General features: G+C 49.1%; 1 protein-coding gene across 2 annotated transcripts in view; it reads left to right on the top strand.

Moving 5' to 3' along the window:
• The first annotated feature begins 906 nt into the window (after positions 1-906).
• Positions 907-14,452, top strand: part of kank2 (KN motif and ankyrin repeat domains 2) — a 55,559-nt gene continuing 42,013 nt past the window's right edge. Inside the window, exon 1 of one of the 2 annotated variants that reach the window (XM_063187078.1) lies at positions 907-1,407. The gene's annotated coding sequence lies outside the window, so the exon portion shown is untranslated. The remainder of the gene's footprint in view (positions 1,408-14,452) is intronic. The other variant, XM_063187072.1, reaches the window with a different exon arrangement.

The following is a 14,452-nucleotide window of genomic DNA, read 5'->3' as shown; positions in this document are numbered from 1 at the left end:
TTGAACTACTGTATCTGTGAAGCCAGCTTTGCACTGCTCTGCCATGGCCCTCACTGGTCAGCTCCTTCTGCTGTCCAGGGCCAGACTACTAAAAACTGTTCTATGTAACTGACGAGCTATTACACATTCTGCTTCTAAGAAAAAAAGGCATTTTTTATTTATTCTTTCGAATATGATTTTGTATTAAACTTTTTCTCCTTGACTTATCCTGTCTGTTTTGTCTGTTTCTTTACGTTGATGATTGAATGAATATAATCCTACGACTTGCTATATGAAACTTTGTAAAGCTTTTGCTGACACTTTATCAATTCATCATGGGGTGTTTGGTCTACTCCGTGTCTTATAAAGGATTAATGAAGTACTTTTATTTGCAAATGAAGACGGAGAGTAAGCAAGAATTTAAATCCACCTCATCTGAGGATAACGGCACATGCCATGATGGAATGATGCTGAGTTTTCTGGAAAATTCCAAGTCTTTCAGCGATGCATTCAATTGTATTTTTAATTCTGGCCCGGAGGCAACTGTAACTTCAAATGATCTTGGCCGAATATGTAAAGCTGCTTCGGAGCCACTAATTAACGTGCCGCCCATGTATGTGTGCAAGCCAGATGTGAAAATGTTAACATGCAACGGCTCCTATGTTGCTTTTCTCGTGTAGTTAATTTCCTGAGCCGCGCGCAGTCTCTGCCAATGTACCACCACCACCACCACCAAATCACTTCCATGTGGACAACGCGTGATTTACGGTGAGTGTTTTTTCCTGTAGCTTTTCTTGTACCTCTTGAATATAAAGGTGAACGACTATGGGGCGTGAAATGCTTCGGAGACCGGGGGCAAGAAATTAGATGGTCGTTATGTAGCCTACGCGGAGCGATAGGCTGTAACACCACCATCCGCTGTGAGGAGATCATGACGTCATGTGCCGGGAACAGTTATTCGACCACCCAATAAAAACGTGAATGGGAAAAAATGAATAGTGATACGCTTCACCTGTAGTGTTAAAGTTGCCTCATACGGACACAATTTTCAGATATATTTTACACACTTTGATGAATTTGGTCTACAACCTATGTGCGCTTGTGGTCTGCTGGTTACCAGTTGTAATTTCTCTCTCCCAATTATCCGTTGTAAACCAAAGTGTTTTAACCAGACTTCTGGTTTCCTGTAGTGTAGGACTAAGCCGTGTCGACCTCCATCCACATGCAAAATCTTTTTATTCAACCATTTCATTTTGCTCGAGACACACGACGAGAGTGAGCGGTCTTCACTTCAAATGGCTCTGTCCCTTTAAATGGAGGGGAGAGAAGGAGAGGGGGGTGTCTGTTACTCATGGCTTGGCTGCGGTGTTTTTGTCTCGCTGTCAGTGGGAGCTGTTGGCCTTGGATATCAGAAGGGACTGCGAGGTGGTAAGTGAAATACAATAATCTTTGTGAGGGCCACGGTTGGTACTTTTTGCCTATTCAATCGATATTATGTTGAGGCTCTTCCTTGCCGCGATATTTGATTTGGTTGTGCCTTTCGCCATTGTCTTTTCGTCTGAGTTTGGAAGTAACGGGATGCCAGTATGAAATTTCTTTTTCATTTTACATTTTGGCATATTGAAATGATTGTACTAAACTATCTAATCAGTGATCCTACTGGCATCTTGGTAAGGGTTCTGTGGGTAACTGGCTACTCAGCATCTTCCGAATAAATAAAAACGCTGCTGCTCCGTGGAGCGCACACAAGGTTCTCCATAGTGTGGCGCATGGTCCACCGAGAATGAAGGACATAGTGCCGCTATTTGACGATTTAGTTTAGGTAGAGCTCGACGCATTTGCCATATTAGTAACTTGAATGCTCGTTTGAAGTGCTGATTATTTCAAATGTTTTCCAATGCTTAAAAGAAACTTGTGCCCAATGAGAGAGATCTAGCGGCGGAGCTGCCCCTTTGGGTATCCACTCTATTGTCAGAATGAGGCGTCAATTAAGAGGTTTGCCATTAATACTGGCAGTAAGACTGCATGTTGGATAATTATATGGACTTGGGGAGGCCTTGTTTGTTTGTGTAAGCTAGTGGCTCGACGCTGACTGTGTGGTAAATTCTTCATTAAATAAAACCCCGTGATTGCTGTGACTCAAGGGAGAGGGTGGGTCAGCTCTCTTTGGCGGAGTTTTTCATGACTTCCAGATGTTGCTGTGATTGCTTGCGCTGCTCGTGGATTCTCGTCCGTCCATCTATCGTGCGATGGCCGTGCGTTTGGAGAAGGAGATCTGGGAAAGTGAGTTCGGTCCGTGCGCGTGCCGTTGAGTCCGCTCTGACTGTCTGGAAAGTTTGATTTCTTTCACTGATTAAAGGTCTGTTTAACCATGACCAATACAGATAGTACATAGCGTGTCATTATAAGCATATATTAATAGATGTATTGTGTAGCTTTCTTGTTGCTGTAATGCCTAAAGCCTGATGTCATATTACGTAGGCTAAATGAGTGTTTGCACCCACACTGAGAGAGAGCTGTTGAGGAGTCCTGCTCTTCGAAGAAAACTTGCCCCCTGTCCTCTGTCATTTACCACGTAGGCTGTGTCACGCATTGAGATGCTGAATGGGAGTTGCCCTAATGCTCTTGCCAGCAGTAGCGGGTATGGTATGCGTCTGCTTGCTGCTCCACATTCCCGATTTCAGGGTTTGGAACTCGGGGCGCGAGTGCGAGAGAGAGGAATTCCAAACTTTGGAATGCAAGGTTATAAAGCACATGTGTATAGTGGGCCACATGCTAGGCTTTTAATGGTTTTTAGTCTGGTGGAATTAAGCCAATAACCAGATGAGACTGTGTGCGTAATTGCATTGATTTATTAGAATTTGTGGACTATTCACAGCAGGTCCATTGTTCATTTTGAGTGGTTATATTGCTGTGGCTGATTAAAAACGTCAATAAGGACTATGTTCATTGTGCCCCTTTCAAACAAATTAGCCTACTTCTGGTAAAATCCTGAGGCACCACAGACAGTTGTAACTTTTTGAGGTTTGAGGAATCCAGAAATGGGGCCAAAGTTTCTCCTGGTATTGTTAATGATTGGTAAGAACGTCAAATACTGCTCAGTTGGAGCACAGTGGGTTATCCTTGACAGCGTGCCCATGGTACAGGTCCCTGATTGTCACCCAGCAAAGGAACCAGTATACGATCAAAGGCAGCTCTGTGAGGTAATTTAACCTGTGTGCCTCTTTCTGGGCCCCGGGGCCCAAAACGACCCACAACATCGGGTTTAAAGCCACAAAATTATTAACCCTCACATCCCCATTATTTCCACTCTCATGAGGAGTGCGGCTTTTCTTGGAGGAGAAAAACAACTTCAGCGCCAAAAACGCCAAACCTTAAGCAGCTGCTGAGCTTTTGAAGACAGATGCTCTGTGGAAAAATAGATAAAATTTCAACGTTGTAAAACTAATTTGTGACACCCCCTCAAAGACCTCAAAGTCTCAATCCAAACTCCAGCCTTGTAATCCAGTTTAGGTCTAAACCCTAGATTAACTGCTTTGATTGCCCTCAAAGTTGCCTCATGTTTTGGTTAGTCCTTATGTGTCCCATCTGTGAACAAACTTGAGGGCTGCATCGTGTTCTTTGCTCTGTTTACTGGTTTTCCATTTTGTTCATGATATGAATTCTTACATTACATCAGAATCACATCATAAATAAAGCAAGCTTGTCCACAGATATAAATGCATACCCCACAAATTCAACCACTTCACTTTCTTCTGCGCGCGCTCTCTCTCTCTCTCTCTCTCTCTCTCTCTCTCTCTCTCTCTCTCTCTCTCTCTCTCTCTCTCTCTCTCTCTCTCTCTCTCTCTCTCTCTCTGTTGGAGGTATTCGATGTGGATTCTAGCAATGGGGGAGAAGGACATGAAAAATAGGCAATCTTTTGATACAGACATCTGTGAAAGCAAAAGCAGAGGACAAAACACAGGCAGCACAGTCCTCAAGTTTGGATATGTGTCTTTATCTGTTAGAGGTAGGCCTATTAGATATGGACTAGGAATGGGGGAGAGAGACAGGCATGCAATTCAGTCTTTTGATTTACGGCCATGTGATGTATTGTACACTATATAGTATCTATGTATGTATGTTTGTGTAAGCTTGAAAGGCCAGAAGCTGAGTAGAGGCATAAATCAGAGGGCTGGGTACTGGGCCGCTTTCGCTCAGACCAGAGAGAGGAAACTGGACACATTTTTATCATCCTGTCAACTATCTGGAGATGAATTCCACAGAATGTTGTTCTGGAATAATTCCTAGATGGGAGCCGAGGAGCAACACCTCCCTGCCCTGCCCTGCCCTTCCCCTGCCCTTCCCTTCCCCTGGCCTGGACAGCAACTTTCCCATAGTCCTCCACTCCCTGGTCAGAGAAGCATCACTCTCCCTTTGCATTCTGTCATTTGCTCCACATTACACACACACTACATGTGCATACATGCACACCCACACACACACACGGACACGCACGCACACACCAAGATGCACATTATTACACACACAGACACAAACATGCACTACAATGCACACACACCACTCACACTCACACACACACACACACACACACACACACACACACACACACACACACACACACAGAGATAGCTGTTTTAACTGCCATTCTGCATTGTTCCACTCCCCCGGCCCCTCGACACACACACACACACACACACACACACTGATTCTTACAGCACATGCTTGACCTTATCACTTCTCTGCTGTGCTGGTCGGATCACTTCTGCACTGGGGGCTTATAGCAGCCAGCAGCCTCTGGCCTCTGTCACAGCCCTAACCCCAAACTGCGCCCACCGCCCGGCCCCGACCCTTCTTTTTCCACCACCTCCTCCCCCACTCCTCCTCCTTCTCGCCCAGTGCACCACAGCACAGATCCTATAACTCGGGTTCTCTCCAAATCCTTCCCCCTGGAGCCTGCTCAAACCCTATATCCAAGGAAGCTGACTGGGGTGGACGAACCAGTCTGTTGTCCCAGGCCTAGGGAAAGAGCGGGCCCAGAATTGAGGTCCTCATTACATTGAATGTATTGAGAGGCGGGCCCCATCTAATGATTTTGTCCAGGGCCCGGTTAGGCTTGGCAGCGGCCCTGTCTATACTTCCCCCCTCCCCAACCTTCTTTCTCGACTTTTTAAAAGGCCCCAACTTTTCTATTTTTTGGGCTTTCCTGTCTCGCGGCCCCACCTCGGCTGAAACTTCCTGTCTCGAGTGAGTCCGGCACAATGAGCCGTCGGGGCGTCTCTGATATTATGCAGTTATGACCGTCCAGCTCCGGTCCTGTTACCGGGGTAACGTGAGAGGCCTGGCCTGGCCTGGGTGGCGGTAGGGTGTAGCAGGAGGAGTACAGTCAGAGCAACAGCAGCCCCTCCCTGCCCGGAACCACACAGACCTCGTACTTTACACAGCGGGGTATAAAGCCAAAGCAGAAGTACTCTTTTTTTTTTTAAAGATTTGTTTTGGTCTTTCAGACTTTTTTTAGTGACAGGACAGTTTGAGAGAGAGACAGGAAACACTTGGGAGAGAGAGAGACGGGAAAGGGCCGGCAAAGGACCCGGGTCCGAATCGAACCCGGGTCGACCACGTACGGTAGCAGACGAGTGACCTACAGTTAAGCCACGGGAAGGGCAAAGCAGAAGTACTCTTATAGTGTATCTACGTTATTCGGTACAGGGGAATATTGCTGTACAAATTGTGTAAGATCATGTCCTAGAGTTGTAATTACATTAGTAACAGCACTTCTTCTTCTCCTTAACCCTTGGCTTTCATGCAGAGGCACTGTTATTACCATATCGTCACCAAAATGCTAATGACCATGTCTCAATCTGTTGCTGGACATTCTTGGTAATGTCGTAGTAATGTTGGTATTGTTATGATTTTGTTAAGCTTTTTCAGTAAATAGTGAGTGAGATCGCTGGCAATTCCATCTGAAAGGGCTACCACACGTACTCCTTACTTTACCACCGCACCAGAGGATGGCGTCTGTTTCTCCATACAGGCCATACGCTGCTGACTCTGACTGGCTGATTTCTAAAACAGCTCCATGGCCTTCTCCTGCCGTATAGACCTCAGAGTGGAGAGAGTCTGTAGTGTCTACATGTATTTATTTTCCTCAGTTTCTTTTTTCCCTCTACCATCAGCGTTGGTCATGGGCATACGACTGCCATGCTCTCCCCAATGTTTTCCATTAGCCCTAGGAAGAGCCGCAATGACCATACGGTGCATATGCACACATCCCTGGCACAGGCAGTAGCGTGACTCACACTGCCCAGGGCCGCCCCAGGAATATTTCACACACAGCTCTGGGGAGAGAGGAGTCTTAGCCCCAGGGTAGAGTACCTTCTCCCATCTGGGAGTGTGCTCTGCTGTCCCTAGGATGTGTGTGTGTGTGTGTGCTCGTGCATCCGTGCGTGTGTGCGTGCGTGCGTGCGTGCGTGTGTGTGCCTGTCTGTGTGCCTGTGTGTGTGTGTGCGTGTGCGTGTGTGTGTGTGTGTGTGTGTGTGTGTGTGTGTGTGTGTGTGTGTGTGTGTGTGTGTGTGTGTCAGTCAGCAGATCACTGCCGTCCATCTGTGACGGTGCCAGGGCTGAATGGACTGTTCTGTTGTGACCACAGTGAGAGGCTGAGGGACCACCAACAGTCCTGAGGTGCCTAGATAGACCCCCACCCCCCCTCAACCCAGCCCAGCCCACACCACCCCACCCCACCCCACCCCAGCCCACATCACCAACAGTCCTGAGGTGCTGCCTAGATAGACCCTCACCCATCCCCACCCTGGCCACCCCAGACTTGCCTACACCACCCCAGCCCCACACCACCAACAGTCCTGAGGTGCTTGGATAGACCCCCATGCCACCCCACCACCCCACCCCACCCCAGCCCATACCAACCCACCCCACCCCACCCCATACCACCCCACCCCACCCCAGCCCCACACCACCAACAGTCCTGAGGTGCCTAGATAGACCCCCACCCCACCTCAGCCCAGCCCAGCCCAGCTCCCACCCCACCTCAGCCCAGCCCAGCCCAGCCCAGCTCCCACCACTTCAGCCCACCTCAGCCCATCTCCACTCCAGCCCAGCCCAACCCGCACCACCAGCACCACTAACACTCCCCCTATAGCCCCACTCTGGCAATGTTACTGATGGCTGTGCCAGATATCATGCGCAAAAACCTCCAGCTCCTCAAATCAATATGATCAATTACCCCGAGCCCAGAAACATGTAAACATCTGGTCAGAGGCATCAGCTGGAAGCTCGTAAGTCTTCGTAACCACAGCGACCACACACAGAACAAGTTCATTTCATGTCTCTCTCAGTCCCACCACAAACTGCTGGTGCCTTGTGTGGTGGTGCGTAATGAGGCCCAACTCACTCACTGTCTTGCTGAACAACACAACAACACAACAAGAGCATTGCTGTGTTAAAAAAATCTCTTTGGCTTGCAGTATTTGTCCACAGGCCCTGTGGCCATTTATCAAAACGTTTTTGTTTGTTTTATAGTGTTGCTCTCTTCCTCAGCTCCCAGCCCCTCTCCCATTTATACTCATTACAGCTCAATCAAGACGTCCGACCAACCAGTAGATTTTTCCATACATTACTTATGTGTAATTTAGCTGCTGGGCTAATTAGCCAAAGGAATGGCGGACCACTGCCTGTCTGTGTCCAGAGAGAGAGAGAGAGAGAGAGAGAGAGAGAGAGAGAGAGAGAGAGAGAGAGAGAGAGAGAGACCCTGGTGTGTCTTCCTGCTGCTAGATACTGTCTGCTCTCTGTTGTTTGTCTGATGTGTCTTTCTTCTTTTTTTTTCCCCTCTCTCTCCAGCCGACGAGCTTGTGGAATGCATGGCCTATGATGATAATCTTTAAGGAGGGACCCCCCTCCTCCCCCTCCCCCCCCCCCTCCCCTCTTAATCTGCTTGGAGAGGTCTGTTGTTAGGCCGTAATTCCTCCTTTAGTCCTGATCTCCACTTTAACTTAATTTGAGGCCCCCTATTAACTGTCCATTTGCCTAGCTAACTGGGAGAGAGTGGCCAAATAAGGTACATAGTGCATGGCGTGGCATAAGGGCCCACAGCATAGCACAGCACAGCGCAGTGGGCCCAACTTAGCGGTTTCCCGAATCTGAGCGCTGCATTTCTGCTTGTGTGACTTTTCTTTTTTTTGTTACTTTTGAGTCTAGAAGTTTCCATCAAGGCTCTCCATCTCTGTTTATCCTTTTTTATAGTTTATTCCATCTCTCCCTCTCCCTTTTCTTCTCTCCCAATGTCTCTCTCTCTCTCTCTCTCTCTCTCTCTCTCTCTCTCTCTCTCTCTCTCTCTCTCTCTCTCACTATCTTTGCCCCTTGGTATTTCTCACTGTCAAAGTCGGTCCTGCGCATTTTTTATAACTCAGCACTGCTCTTTCTCTCTGTGTGTCTCTTTCTCTCCTTTCCATACCATCCCTCTACTGTATTCTCTTACTCCCTCTACTTCCACCTCTGTCTTATTCAGCGCGTCTCTCCTTCTCCTCTCTCCTTCTTTCTGCTCTCTCTCCGCCATGTGTCTCCTCGTGAGTGAGCGGAGCGAACAGGAAGTGACTGGGTTGTTTCTGTATCCAGTGGGATTTGGAGCTCGTTTTCCTGTAACCCTTTCCTTGCCAGGCCGACCGGCCGCCCCCTTTTGCCTCTCCTCGCCTCGTGCAACAGTTCTCATTCACGTCTGCACTTCAAACGGTCACAAAGCAAAGCAGCCGAAAATTGTAGCAGAACTAAGTTTGATTTTCTTGGCGTGACGAGAGAGCCAAGTCAACTGAGGCACTGTGAGATTAGATTAAAGCATTTGGGTGAGCTGAGCGCTGTTGCTTTTTCTTTGCTTGACTGTGTGCGTTTGTTTTTCCAGTTTTATTGTTGTTAACAGTTTCCTGTGTGTGGGAATTCAAACACTGATTCATGAAAGGAGTTGAACCGTGGACGTTTTTGTAAAGGCTCCATGCGAACTTGACCATTGACAAGTTTTCTCCAGAATATTGGAAGATCTGGGAAGTGCTGTTTGAAACATTTCCAAATATGTTAAACACTGTGAAAAGTAGTACAAGTGCACATTCACAGAACCTGATTCTAAATCTGAATCAGAAATCTGTTTTTATATAAAGCCACACACACGCCAAACACTCAGTAACTGGGATGTTTTAGTTGCGGTGACATGGTGGTGACTCTCACAACCACATTTACTCACCAACACAAACAAACAGACACACACACACACACACGCACAGGACACACACGTTTCTCTCTCTCTCTCTCTCTCTCTCTCTCTCTCTCTCTCTCTCTCTCTCTCTCTCTCTCTCTCTCTCTCTCTCTCTCTCTCTCTCTCTCACACACACACACACACACACTCATGCAAAGGCCAAAAGGCGCATTGAGTAAAACCTGTCTCAGTGGCTTCACACTCTCAAGTTTCACGTCGACAGGTTTTAATCAAGCGCATTCCACACAAACATCGCACGTACCCAAGAATGAATGTACAAACACTAAGGGTACTGCTGTGGGACAAACTGTGCTTTGTGTGTGCTTGTGTATTCAGAGGTGGGCTTCATATCAGCTCCATATCTCTATGTGACGCCGCACAGGACAAGTTGTTCAGAGAAGAAGAGAGGCTTGCCTTGTCACATAGTCAGTCGGCATCAGAAAGTAAGTTGCAAGTTGAGGACAGACAACAGTATGCATTAAAGCAGGCTTGGCTATAGTCTCCTCTATACTTACTGGCTCTGAGTGCTTGTGTGTATAGAAAGGCCTTCGTAGCACTCTGTGTGTGTGTGTGTGTGTGTGTGTGTGTGTGTGTGTGTGTGTGTGTGTGTGTGTGTGTGTGTGTGTGTGTGTGTGTGTGTGTGTGTGTGTGTCTGTCTGTCTGTCTGTCTGTCTGTCTGTCTGTCTGTCTGTCTGTCTGTCTGTCTGTCTGTCTGTCTGTCTGTCTGTGTGAGTGAGTGAGTGAGTGAGTGAGTGAGTGAGTGAGTGAGTGAGTGAGTGAGTGAGTGAGTGAGTGAGTGAGTGAGTGAGTGAGTGAGTGAGTGAGTGAGTGAGTGAGTGAGTGAGTGAGCGAGCGAGCGAGCGAGCGTGCGTGCGCGTGTGCGTGTGTGTGTGTATACACAATTTGTCTTTGCCAATATTACTCTGTGTGTGTGCGTGTGCGTGTGTGTGTTCGTCCGCATGTGTGTGTGTACACAGTGTGTCTTTGGCAGTATGACTGCACTAGAGGAGAGGAGCTCCATAGCTATTACGTGTGTTTTTAGGCACAATTTCCATCCGTCTCTCACACTCACTCTTCCATTCCTCTCTCTCTCACTCCCCCAATTTCCCCCAAAAGTCCCCTGCCCTCACACACACATAAACACACACACACACACACACACACACACACACACACGCACACACACACACACGCACACACACACTCACTCTCACTCCTTTTCTCTCTTCATTACCCTTTCTCTCTTCCCATTTCTCACTGTTCCGTTCTGTCTATCTCCACCCCAACTCTCTCGCTCTCTCACTCTTTTTCTCTTTTCCCACCTCTGTATTATTGAGAGTACTTTCTCCACTCATCCACCTCTCTTCCCTTTCTCTCTCTCTCTCTCTCTCTCTCTCTCTCTCTCTCTCTCTCTCTCTCTCTCTCTCTCTCTCTCTCTCTCTCTGTTTCACTCCTTCCAATTTCTCGCTGGCTTATTCTCTGCACCTCCACCCCCAAGTCTCTCTTTTCCCACCTCTATATTATTCTGAATAGTTTCCCAACAGTCCATATCCCCCACTCTCTCTCTCTCTCTCTCTCTCTCTCTCTCTCTCTCTCTCTCTCGCTCTCTCTCTCTCTCTCTCCCCGCCCCTCCCATCTCCTATATTAGAACCAGCTGTGGGACTTGGGCCTGTATGAATGGCTCTTTGTGATTTGGCTGCTCTGTGTCCGACTACAACCCCCCCACCCCCACCCCTTCCAGATACAGCCATGACAAAAGCGTGGAACAATGTGACTGATGTTTTCTCTCTCTCTCTCTCCCTCCCTCTCTCTCTCTCTCTCTCTGTCTATCTGTCTCTCTGTCTCTCTGTCTCTCTCTCTCGCTCTCTCTCTATCTGTCTGTCTCTCTGTCTGTCTCTCTGTGTGTGTCTCTCTCTCTCTCTCTCTCCCCTTCGCTCTCTCTCTCATCATGGCACATAGCACATAACACGCTGCCATAATGACAGGCCCGAGTATCATCGTTAGTGTTCCAGTGGTGGAGTCGGCCATTGTTAAACAACACTCCCCTTCCAGGGCTGCCGCCTGCGGTACAGTTTCCCAGGGTGTACGGTGTAAACATATGGCCTCTGTGAGAGAGAGAGAGAGAGAGAGAGAGAGAGAGAGAGAGAGAGAGAGAGAGAGAGAGAGAGAGAGAGAGAGAGAGAGAGAGAGAGAGAGAGAGAGAGAGAGCGTGGGTGTGTGTGTGACTGCCTGGTCCTGGATCAGATTTAGGGGTGTTTGGTAGCGGTGCGTTATGGGGGTGCAGTGGTGATGGTTGTGGTGGTGGGGTTAGAGACTGACTGGAGATCAGCACAGCTGCTCACACAGCACTCCGCTCCACTCCCCTGCGCGACTGAACCACCACCACCACCACCACCACCAACAACAACAACCCCCATTCCCAGATGTTGGTGGAGTAGAGCGGGGGAGTTGCCCCAAGCGAGGCAGACACGGAGCCACAGACTGAGGCCGAGACAGTGGCTGTGGGGGAGACTGAACCAGAGACTGAGGGAGAAGGAGAGGAAGGAGTCTGGCTGAGCAAGGAGAGGGAGAGAGAGGAGAGGAAGAGTCCGAGGGCAAAGAAGTAGGAAAGGGAAGGGGAAAAGAGTGTCTGATGGAGAGAGAGAGAAGCAGGGTGAGAGGGAGCTGAGAAGCTGAGGCAGAGACAGGGGCTGAGAGAGAGAGAGAGAGAGAGAGAGAGAGAGAGAGAGAGAGGGAGAGAGGGAGAGAGAGCGCGATGGAAGCAGAGCAAGAGGCTAGGGAGAGACTGAAGCAATCTGAGGCTTTCCTGGTTAACACCAGATGATCTCACAAGTGAGATAAGTTAGTCTGGAAGCTACGTATGCGATTTCTGGTAGGAAAAGTGTGGTTCACGATTGCCCATGGCCGTTTATTGGGCGTTACAAATGTGTCGTTTGGCATACATGTAGCGTAGCCCATAGCCAATCGTGTCAGTTGTATCTATTCTAACAAACTGCAGTCATCACCTTTCCAATCCTCCCCACTCTTCTCTGACTGGAGCCCAAGATCTGGAACCCTCGCTGGGGGATAGAATCCATGCTGTCTTTCAGATCGGAACGATTGTGCAAAGCAGCATGGGACTTCCCAGGCTAGTCCGAGGCAGCAGTGGAGGGAGAAGAAGGGGTCTGCCTGCAAAGCCAAAGAGCAGTAACTACACCAACCATGAAACTGAGAAACATGCCTCCAAAGTTTGTATAAGGTTGGATATTGTTGCTACTGCAAATCTGACATAGCAATATGTCCAAAACGGGACACATTTGGACCATAAGGCCCTTGTCACTGTTATAAGGAGGTGTTACGAAGGCTATTTTAAGTATAAACTCAAAATGTGAAGTTACTGCACTTTGCCTTTGTAGGTCAGTGCTCTGGTCAGGTCTCCAGGCTCTCGTCTGTGCTCTGGGCTCTGGGCTCTGGTCTGGGCTCTCTTGGCGTTTAAATGTCACGTCTGCCCCGCTGACGATAACGATGAGTGTGACAGTCACGCGCATTCCTCTGGGGTCTGGTCTGGGGTGCATTTCTCGAAACCATAGTTGCTAACTACATTAGCTACTTTGTTGTTTGCAATGCAATTTCCTATTGCCAACTACCGAAGTTGCTAAAATGGTAACAACTACGCTTTGGAGAAATGCACCCCTGGTCTCTCTTGGCGTTTAAATGTCACGTCTGCCCCGCCGACGACAATGATGAGTGTGACAGTCACGCGCATTCCTCGCCAGCACAGCAGGGACCTCAGCTCACGGACAGGGAGAGAAGGCGTACGCGAATACTAGCTTGTGTGTGTGTGCATGTGCGTGTGCGTGCCCGTGTGTATGTGTGTGTGTGTGCATGTACGTGTGCGTGTGTGTGTATGTGTGTGTGTGTGCGTGTGCGTGTGTGTGTGTGTGGCTGTGTGTGGCTGTGTGTGATTGAGTGAGTGAAAAGAATAGGAATGCCTTGGGCAACATGGAGATGCTTTTGGAGGGGCTGGGTTGTTCCCATAGTGCCAGAAGAACCCAAGAGAAGGGGGGGGGGTGGAGAGATGGAGAGAGAGATGAAGAGAGAGAAGGGGCCAAATATCGAAAGACACTGACTGTGTGTGTGTGTTTGTGCGAGAGAGAGAGAGAGAGAGAGAGAGAGAGAGAGAGAGAGAGAGAGAGAGAGAGAGAGAGAGAGAGAGCAAGTCACTGAGAGAGGGGTGTGTCTGTTGTTTGGGGTCCAGGAGGTTGACTCATGGAGCCATTAAAGCTGAAAACATTGCACAACAGCACAGCTGGAAGCCCTGCATGCACAGCTCATGTGTGGTGCAGCATGTCGTTATGTGTGTGTGTGTGTGTGTGCGTGTGCGTGTGCGTGTGTGTGTGTGTGTGTGTGTGTGTGTGTGTGTGTGTGTGTGTGTGTGTGTGTGTGTGTGTGTGTGTGTGTGTGTGTGTGTGTGCGTGCTCGCGCGTGCGTGTGTGTGTGTGCTCGCGCGTGCGTGTGTGTGCTCGCGCGTGCGTGTGTGTGCTCGCGCGTGCGTGTGTGTGCTCGCGCGCGTGTGTGTGTGTGCTCGCGCGTGTGTGTGTGTGTGCTCGCGCGTGTGTGTGCGCGCGCGTGCGTGTGCGTGTGTGTGTGTGCGCGCACCCATGCGCTTGAGTGCATGTGTGTGTGCATGTGTGTTTCCGAGTGTGTCTGTGTGTGTGTCTGTGTGTCTGTGTGTGTGTGTGCGTTCGCCCCTGTATGTGTGCATGTGTGTTTGTGTGTGTGTGTGTGTACTGTATTGTTGTTGTTTTTCTTGGAAGAGGAGGGTGGGTGGTTGGCAAGGAAAGTTCCTCCGCTGGCGACAGAGAGATGAGGGAATGAAATGAGGCTTGTTTTTCCTCAGCAGGGAGGTGTGAGTAGCGCCCCCAAAAAACACCCATCCACCCCTCCCTCTATCCAACCATCCCTCTATCCAACCATCACTCCATCCCTCATCGACCCCTTCGTCTGTCTATCCCTCCATCATTCCCAATTCCTCCGTTCTTGTTTTCCTCACCAGAGTGGTGTTGGTATCGCCCAAAAAATATCCTCCACCCAGAGAACACTGTGGCGCCGCTCGCTAAGGAGCCCCACATATGGGCTTGAAATGCCCATGGCGACCTGGGGTCTAGTCCGGCCTGCTGGGTCCTTTGCCAGCCATACTCCTTCGCTCTCTCTCCCACTCTCTTCCTGACATACTCT

The sequence above is a fragment of the Engraulis encrasicolus genome, chromosome 2, assembly GCF_034702125.1.
Source record: "Engraulis encrasicolus isolate BLACKSEA-1 chromosome 2, IST_EnEncr_1.0, whole genome shotgun sequence".
Lineage (NCBI taxonomy): Eukaryota > Metazoa > Chordata > Actinopteri > Clupeiformes > Engraulidae > Engraulis > Engraulis encrasicolus.
This window is presented reverse-complemented; position numbering and strand designations above follow the sequence as displayed.